The sequence below is a fragment of the Adiantum capillus-veneris genome, chromosome 17, assembly GCF_014529385.1.
Source record: "Adiantum capillus-veneris isolate H3 chromosome 17, ASM1452938v2, whole genome shotgun sequence".
NCBI lineage: Eukaryota > Viridiplantae > Streptophyta > Polypodiopsida > Polypodiales > Pteridaceae > Adiantum > Adiantum capillus-veneris.
In genome coordinates, this window is record NC_140947.1 from 47926124 (window position 1) to 47935647 (window position 9524).

The 9524-nt window shown below is 41.8% G+C and overlaps 1 pseudogene; it reads right to left on the reverse strand.

Moving 5' to 3' along the window:
- Positions 1 to 1459: 1459 nt before the first annotated feature.
- LOC147437201 (plant cysteine oxidase 1-like) overlaps positions 1460 to 9524 on the reverse strand; it is an 8942-nt pseudogene continuing 877 nt past the window's right edge.

The following is a 9524-nucleotide window of genomic DNA, read 5'->3' on the forward strand; positions in this document are numbered from 1 at the left end:
GGTAAGTGCCTTTAAAACCCTCACACACATGTGATTCCTGGCTATGCCAACACTTTTTTATATTTTAATTTTGTGATGTTTTAGTATTGAATTACTCGAGCAATCATGCATGTCCAAAATGTGGTCCTCGACTTGGCTTCCACCGCTCTAAGCATTTGAGCAAGATAGTTTACGAGGAGCATGGTAGATTTTTGTATGAAGGACATGAGCTACGTGGACCAAACATATGCAAACATGACATGCATCCACTGAAAGCGAGCGATTGGAAAAACATGTGGCTGGAGAGGGGAGATTGGATGCCACGTGGAATGAAAAGACTTTCTATTTTCCATGAACTCCCGTACTGGAGTGACTTGCTGATTAATCATTTGCTCGACCCAATGCACATCTTCAAGAATGTGGGGGAGATCATATGGAAAACCATCACTCTGATTGTTTGCATATGTACAGTTTTGTAGTGCTTATGTTTATGGTTTATGGTTATGTTTATGGTATGGTACATAACGATTACGGTTAAGATTTGGCAGTCAAGTTAAGGTTATGGTTTTGCTATGATGGTATGGCAATCATGTGATGGTGATGGTGATGGTGATGGTTATGATTATGGTTATGGTTATGGTTATTGTTGTGCAATGATCGTATGGTTGTTATGGTTATGGTATGACAAACAAGTTATGGTAATGGTTATGGTATGGTAAATAGGTAATGTTTATGGTTTTGCAGTTTTCGACTCATGTTTTAAGTATGGTTATAAAATCTTTATGCCGTTATGCCATGATCAAGCTTTTGATTTTGTGGTTATGTTTTTCTTACAACTTAGCTAATTGCCATACACTCGCTCTTTAGCGTCAGCTTCTAGGTCGAGTGCGGTTGTTTGTGCACTCTTCCTTTGGGCAGAGAGGGTTGTTTTCTTTTGCTGCAGTACATGCAGAATTAGTTTCCAACTGTCTCTGCCCAAAAAAAATTGCAGGTTTGGTCGTCGGTACAAAGTACGATATAAGCGTCGGTCTAGACCCTGGTAGTCGTGTCGGAATATGCGACAATATTATCGATGATTATTTCATTGTATATTCCAACTCTCATTTCATGGTTTATTTTGACGCTTAATATACCAGTGCTTATACGGACGTCACGATACCGGTGTCTCTTTCGAGGCCTATTTCAGCGCTTTTTAGTTTTAAAACTAACTTTCGTGCCGTGTTGTAGTGCATTGGCTAGAGAGGTTGCACCCTCTTGCTATTGGACCATGTCATTGTTTATCTCTTCCTAGGTGGCTAGAGGGCTTCCCACATGGTGCCACAAGTCACATAAGGGCACAAGTAACATGGACAATGTACTTTTCCAATAAAAAATGATATGTATACTCTCTTCAAGCACAACAATCATGAAAGAATTCATGCATATCAAGAAGGCCAAGCACAAGCTAAGCAGGAGCCCAGAGAAACCTAGTATAAATGAGTCATCCACACTTGGGAGTCCCAAATTGAGAGCCTGCCATAGTTTTACTTACAAGGACCACCAACAAGAACATGCTAAAAAATCATTGATAATGATAGTGTCAGGAGCACTCCCTAATTTAAGTATACAAGATCCCTTTTGGTACAAAAGTTGATTGAAGCCGTCAAACCATCTTTGTGAAGGTATGACCCGAGGGTTACTATCAGAAGGTTGAGATTCTTCAAGCCATGCAAGATTGAAATGCTTACCATCTCTCCTCCGATCTACCGTGCTTGCAAAGCTGGAATATGGAAAATCTCTATAGTAAGTGCAATGTTGGCCATCTTGTGCAGAATAGGGAGGTGCTAGTATATCAAGGACAACACAAGATGTTACTGTTGTAAAAGCATGCATATTTCCTCCACTAGTAGGGTACAACACTGCCGGCTCGCAAGGGGACGTAGACATAGTCCTATCAACCACTAGCTTTGCTAGCCTTGGCTGCGTAACGTCATTGAGGTCGTGTGAAATACATTGGGTTTTTATACTCCCTGACGTCGCTAAGACCGTCGCTAATAGCGTCAATACGATGGCGTCGCTATATGCATCGCTATGGCCATCGCTATATAGCGACGACCATAGCGACGCTTACAGGCTACCTATAGTGACGTTCATAGCGACGCTACAGAGCCTTATATAGCGACATCCGAGAGTAAAAAATTTTGGTGGATGCCCTACCACCCATCAACCATATCGAATGTTTCAATAATAGAGTAAACCTAAATGAATCCAAGATAAGCCCAGATTCACCTTTGAAAGAAAGTGCAAGCTTAGGTATAGACCCAAAGTAGTCACCCACAAGACAATATAACCATTAACTCCATCATCCATAGTATTGTTTGCAGAATAAAGATACAGAATAAAGATACAAAACTGACAAAAGTAAATTGATGAAAGTAAATCAATAACAATTGTACACATCATAGGCAAAATCACTTGATTGTTAAACTTTGCAAATGTAATAGTTACAACACCATTGTCATTATTGAGAAAATATACATGGTTTTTCAATAGTTATAAAAAGACGTATACACGTCATCTCATGATACATATGCTATGACAAAAGGAAACTAATGCTATCTAGCTACGGCTAGACTCACATCGTCTAATCAGACGTCTCATCGCGTCAAAGCGACGTATCTGTTGGATTCTGCAAAAAAAACAATAAGACAGCTTTCTGTAAGTATAAACATATAATTTATAAAACAATACAACAAATAGAAAAGAGTAAACCCTAATACTAACCATGCCGCCGCGAGAATTCAAAATGTTCATCAAGGCATATGTATCATGAGATGTTTAGTACGTACTCGCTATGTATGGCCTACGTACTCGCGCTCGTACGGTGTGGGGTCACGTCCTGTCATCGACCGCTATCAAAACATATAAAGAATCCATTATATTAGAATTCAAAAACCCTTAAACCCTAAACTATCAAACCTAAAGAGCAATGCAAAAACACTTACAAAATCGGCCTCAAATGATGCCCCCCCACCGCCCCCAAAGTGGTGCGAACTCCCTGCCTCTACTCGCGCTTTGGCTGCCTCCTTTTGTTGCTTCCACTTGTCAAGATTCTCTCACGCTGCTTTCTTCGCATTCTTCCAATCTTCTTTGGCCATCCAATCTGGTCTGTTCCACCCATGCTTTATTGACTTTTCCACTTCAGAACGCTTGTGCTTGCAGTATTCACACATTCAAACCTTCATCAGGTCTCCATTGAAGCGGTCATCCAGTAATGAAACGGGAAACTCGTCATGCAACATGCTGATGACTCTGTCTTTTAAATCACTTGGTACTTCACTCCAGGTGTTTAGTATGTAGTGTCTAAACACTTGAGAGCAAAGACCGCACATGCACGAGATCACCTTCTTGTTTCATCATCCAAGATGATACCGCCGCTAAAGTCGATGGAGTAAGGAAAGCCCTATTGCCGGTGATGCGTGAACCTGGGTGACCCGGAAGGGGTCTCTAGCCGCATGTCAATGGGGGTACGGACGTCAAGTGTCTCCCCTGGAGTCTGGGCCCTGGAGCGAGGAGTGTCGACTGGGGTGACTCCCGGAGGAGTAGGTAGTGGTGTGTAGGTACTAGGAATGGCTGTCAGCCGTGCAAAACCTGGCATAGATGGTGATGCCATGGCTGGGGTGGAGGCGGGCAAAGAAGGGGAGGGTAAAGATCCTCGTTGAACACGAGGCGGTGTCGAGGCATCAACAGCGGCATCCCCACAACAATCGCTACCGCCACCACTAGAGCGTTAGTGCCTAGACAGGTGTGAAGATCGTCTTGTCGACATCGAAGCTTCGGAGCGTGCTGAATGCTCTGAAATAGAGGGAGACACTAAAGGAGTAGGAACGCATGATGGTGCTCCAGAGCGATGACGATCCTCGTACCACTGCCTCTGCTGGGGTGACAAAGAAGAAAGAAAATCATCATCATCCATACTTGCATTAAACACACGAACATTTAATATTAATATTGAATGAATGGAGAAGAAAAAATGGACAAGTAGAGAGAGAGAGAGAGAGAGAGAGAGAGAGAGAGAGAGAGAGAGAGAGAGAGAGGACTCATAAAGGGGGAGGGATTCCTGTGTAGAGAGATTTCGTTGAAATTCTTGTAAATTTATAAAATCACTATGCTCCGGGGTGCGATGGAGATTGAAGCTGCAATTGCGAAGGTGATCCGTCTTTGCTCATAGATGCTGCTTGTCCCACCGCTAGATCTAGTTGATCGGGTGAGAGAGACACTAAGAAGCACTTAGTACACCGCTAGATCTAGTTGATCGGGTGAAAGAGACACTAAGAAGCCTTAGTACACCGCTAGATCTAGTTGATCGGGTGAAAGAGACAATAAGAAGCACTACTAAGTGCTTCTTAGTGTCTCTTTCACCCGATCAACTAGATCTAGCGGTGGGACAAGCAGCATCTATGAGCAGAGATAGATCGCTTCCTTCACGATTGTAGCTTCAGTCTCCATTGCACTCGGAGCGCAGTGCTTGTCGTCCCTGCTTGTGAGAACATACCTAGAGAATACGTACCTGGAGTGGATGCAAAGACCATTAAATACAATGACTCAATGATGCATATAGATAGGAATGGACAAAAAGCCACGTGAATACAATATATATTATAAAACGGAGCAAAATTGTTCAAATACAATATTTATGGCTTTAAGAGAGCTCTCTCTCATCCTTGCATAGCTCAGCATAACTTCCTACATCTATATAAAGCTCTCCGTTTAGACAGATGTCCTCCGTTTATTTTGTAGATTCTCTGCATGCACCCCATAGAGAGTAGTAGCTTGATGCTCGTCTGGCACCACCTCAGCGGCTTCTGACTGAGCATCTTCTCCAATCTCCTCCATTGATGCCGTTGTGATTAGCACATGGTAGCCCTCATACATCCGTGCACTACGAGGGGCTACCTCTATGACGTACTACGAATTTGATGTAGACTTTGTAGGATGAAGTATCACCTGCCAAAGCCACATAACTCACATGAGAGCTTCCAAGCACATAAGTTCTAAAATTGGATGTTAACTATTTACATACTTACTTTTTCACAATGCTCGGGTAGTACGAAAGTGTCTCTTAGGTCAGTCCATTTCTTAGTTGAATCCACCTCAAGGGAACTAGACTCTCCTCTACGCACAGTAGCGTTGCGACCCTCCATGATTATATTGAACCATTGTACATCGAACAAGCTGACAAAAAATCCGCTATAATCGATCCTCAAAATCTCTTGTAGCGTGGCAAAGTAAATGAGTTTCGCCACCACAGGATCCGGATCTGCATCAAAGGATCGTCGTCGACTAGATTGTTCAAATTTTGCCATGATTCCACAATCTTGAGTAAAATGTTTTTTGTCGATCCGTTCCACCCTAAAATGTTGACCTTTACACCATGCTGCTGTGTATGACTTATACTACAACCAACAAAGATTATGAGTGGCCGTTCAAACATCTAGAAAGTCATTAGTTGTACATTGCAAACTTACCTTGGTCGCGCAACATCGAGAGTACTCCCACTCCTCCTCAGTCAATTCTTCACCGCACTGTTGTACGCTTTTCAATTGGTTGTGCAATCATCTTTAGCTCATGAATGTTGGTAGGCTCTACAGACCCGCCGGATAATGCATCGATGGTCATCTTCCCCGTCTCCACTTGATTCATGCCCTTTGTCGCTCTTGCTTTGCATACTCATATTGTGAAATCCACTTTTGCATCACTAGATTGTGAAGCATGCAAAATCGGTTGATTTTAGCCTCTAGATCTTCCATCATCTTCTTGTCAACACTAAGATTGCACATGACAATCCCAGATATGCGCTCATCATCTATGGTTCGCCATAGCGTGTCCTGGGCTTTATAAAATCTGTCTAGCCACTCTCCAATGTAAAGTAGGGACTCTGATACCATCCAACCTTCTGCCATGCTACCCTTCGGACGTGCCTTCTGATGCACATATCCCTTACACCTGAATGGTTAGCATGGTAGTAGGAAAGTGTTTCTCAAACATGCACACAACCTCCGCAGCGTTTAGTCTGGCGAATGGTATGGAGTCTACGTTGATCTCCTTTTGTAAGATCCATTGCACCAACTTCGCAACTTTGTAGATTATGTTACGGACGTCAAGGGACAAACATCCCTCAATGGCAACCGGTAAAATAAACTGCAAAACACGTGCAACAATGATATTAAAGTCCACACACGAATTTATTACACAATTTCCACTATGATATATTCCACTTCAACATACCGGATACATTTTAAGCCAGTCGTGTGACTTCAAACCGGTAAGCTTTCCTTCTTTAGTAAAACACGTTCAGAGCGAGTGCATTACACCAGTGGGGGTCCGCATAGATCGAATGGTCTCTTTTATTTTGCATTCTTGGGCTCCTGTGAAAATCCATGGTGCTTTAGGGAGTTTTATCGATCCATTGGATGCTCTCTGTGGCCAATATTTCTCCATACAATCCACATTTCTAAGGTAAACCCTGGCTCCCAAAGTATCTTTCTTGCCGGTCAGATGGTCCCATAGCAGATTACCCACATTCTTGAATATGTGCATTGAATCGAGCAAGTGATTGATCATGAGTGGGGTCAATATGGTAACTCGTACCATAGAGAGAGTCTCTTCATCCCTGTGGGCAAACCATCATCATACATCTCCTTCTGCTCTAACCATACTTGTGCAGACATCCTCGGTGGATCTCTTCCCAAAAAGCCGTTGCGTAACACATGGTTCTCTGGAAGATACGCTTGATGACCTTTGTAGATTTGCTTTTTCAATGAGGGCACCCAACGTGCATTCAGTCTAGGTCCACATGTAACACATGCTGTGTATCTGCTTGTTTGAAGCCCTGCATGTATACACATGACAATAGATAAGCTTGAGAAAAACCAAGATTTACAGTGTTTGAGTTTGAGTGTAAATCACTTGAGCATTTTGTTAGTCCGGGATAGTCATGCATGGTCCACATTAGAATGCCTCTGATCAAAGCATTCCGTCGACTTGTGTGTCGGCTCATATCCACCACTTCTATGCCAATCCACAATTGTTGTAGCTCTTCCAATAGTGGACAAAGATACACATCCATATTCTTCACTTTATACCACCCCGGCACAATCAAGCTTAGCCATAGGTGCCCCTTCTTGGTAGTCAACCACGGGGGAATGTTGTAGTTGACGATGACAACGGGCCATACACTATAAGATGTTGATCATTGACCAAATGGATTTACGCCATCCATAGCCAGGCCTAAGTGCAAATTTCGAGCTTCCCTGGCAAAATTTGACCATGTTTCGTCTATATGTTTCCAGGCTACGGAATCTGCAGGAATCCGTAGCACACCATCCGAAGATTTATTCTCCTCATGCCATGATGCTAGGGTGGCCATGGACTTACATTCGAAGAAATGCTTGATGCAAGGAAGCAGAGGAAAATGTCGCAAAACCTTTTGTGGAATTTTTGTTCCGTGGAGATCTACTCGATATCTCTCGGAATCACATTTCGGACTCTTCTCCATGTCTACGTATTCCCTTCTGAAAAGAATGCAGTCGTTAGGACAAGCGTGGATCGAATTGTAATCCATCCCCAAGTTTTGCAAGATCTTTCTTGCTTCCTCTCTGAAATCTAGCATCACATTATCAGCTGGCAGTATGTGCTCTTTGAGCAATCTACACAGCAAAAAAAATGCGGTACAATTGTGTAAGTAATCTATCAGATCATTATACATCTAGAGTTTTTTATTAAAGTAAACATATTGTAATAGATCACCTGAAAAGCGTTGTGACACTAGTGTCACTCCATTCAAACTTTGCCTGCATGTTGAGAAGAACCAGGAGCACCTTCAATCTAGACACACGTGCTCCATCATACAATGGCATGTCGGCTTCACTTTTCATATCATCATAGATAAGCCTTTCTGAATCCATGATCGTATTGATCATTTTATCAATCTCGGGCTCAAACATTGCCTCGTTGGGAATGTGGTCTGCATGATCATCCCCCGAGCTGTCAAAGGCTACATCTTGTGGCCTCATGTATGCTGCTTGACCAAAGCGCCTGCGAACACGTCTATTGGGTTGTCTATTGGGTTGCAAGATTGCTGCCTGTTGGCCACCGTCACAGTTTGACGAGTTATAGTTGGCAACAACTCGATCTATAATAGATGGATCGAACTCGCCAAATTCGCGAACATGTTGCAAAGAAACGCGTCTTGTCTGTCGCACAACATGCTTGCATTGATTACAAGGACATAAGATCCTCGTTGTTGAGAGATATGTGTTTCGGTTGAATGGCGGGCCATATCCTCGTCACTACTCATAATGAGGGTAAAAACCTTATAACCTGGACATAAATTAATCTTCTATTGGTATCCTCTGTCTTTTATCTCTCTCTCTGTCTCTTTGTGAATTTGTGAACTCTCTCTCTCTCTCTCTCTCTCTCTCTCTCTCTCTCTCTCTCTTTGTTCACACTGTAAACTACCTCACATTCTCTAGTCATGTCCAATCCCCACACACCTCGGTCTAGAGGTGCACGGGGATCAGAACCACCGGGTTATAATCTCGTCTTTATTACTCAATGCCTATATTTGTGGGTACGAGAAATCTATACACCCACGTCTACATGATAGTGCATGTAGTGGACAAAACCTCTTTGCCTCTTCTCTAGCTGTAGCATTTCACAGCATCTTAACAACTTTTCACAGTAGATCTTTGTTCGAGGGATTACTTAGCACATTACATGTTGGCCTCCAATCTGAGTATCATGCCGTTGAAAGCTTTCCAACTTAAGGTCGCATCCGTAGAGAGGAAGAGAGGGATCACCGTTCGTCTAACTCTAATTTTTTTACCGTAATCCCGAAGATAGACTCTAATATAAAAACTCAATCCAAAATCTAATCTTAAATCTAACGTAATTGAACATGTGGTGATTCGCGCGGCTAATTGAATATGGTTAGTGTGTGAGTTAATAGGTGTCAAATTTTGATGGGAATATACATATTGTTGTGTAACTAGTGTTTGCTCTTTGGGCAAAGAGCGCTTTCATTGACATGAACTAAAATCTAATCTAATCTTAAATCAAACATAAATCTAGATCTAATCTAATCTTAAACTAAAAAATAAACCTAAATCTAATCTGATCTTAAATCTAACTTAAACCTAAATGTAATCTAACTTAAATCTAAATCTAACATAATATTAAACTAAACATAAACCTAAATCTAATCCAATCTTAAATCCTAAACCTAAATGTAATCTAACTTAAGTCTAACATAGCTACCTAATTTATAATACTTTCCTAATTTTAAATCTAACCTAATCTTAATCTAAGGTAAATCTAAATCTAACTTAATCTTAAACTCAACATAAACATAAATCTAAATGTAATCTAACCTAATGTAATTTAAATCTTAACCTAATCTCTCTCTCTCTCTCTCTCTCTCTCTCTCTCTCTCTCTCTCTTTTTGTTTTCTCCCCTTACCTCTCTCTTTCGTCTTCTCCCCGTCTCTCTCTCTTTGGTTTTTTATT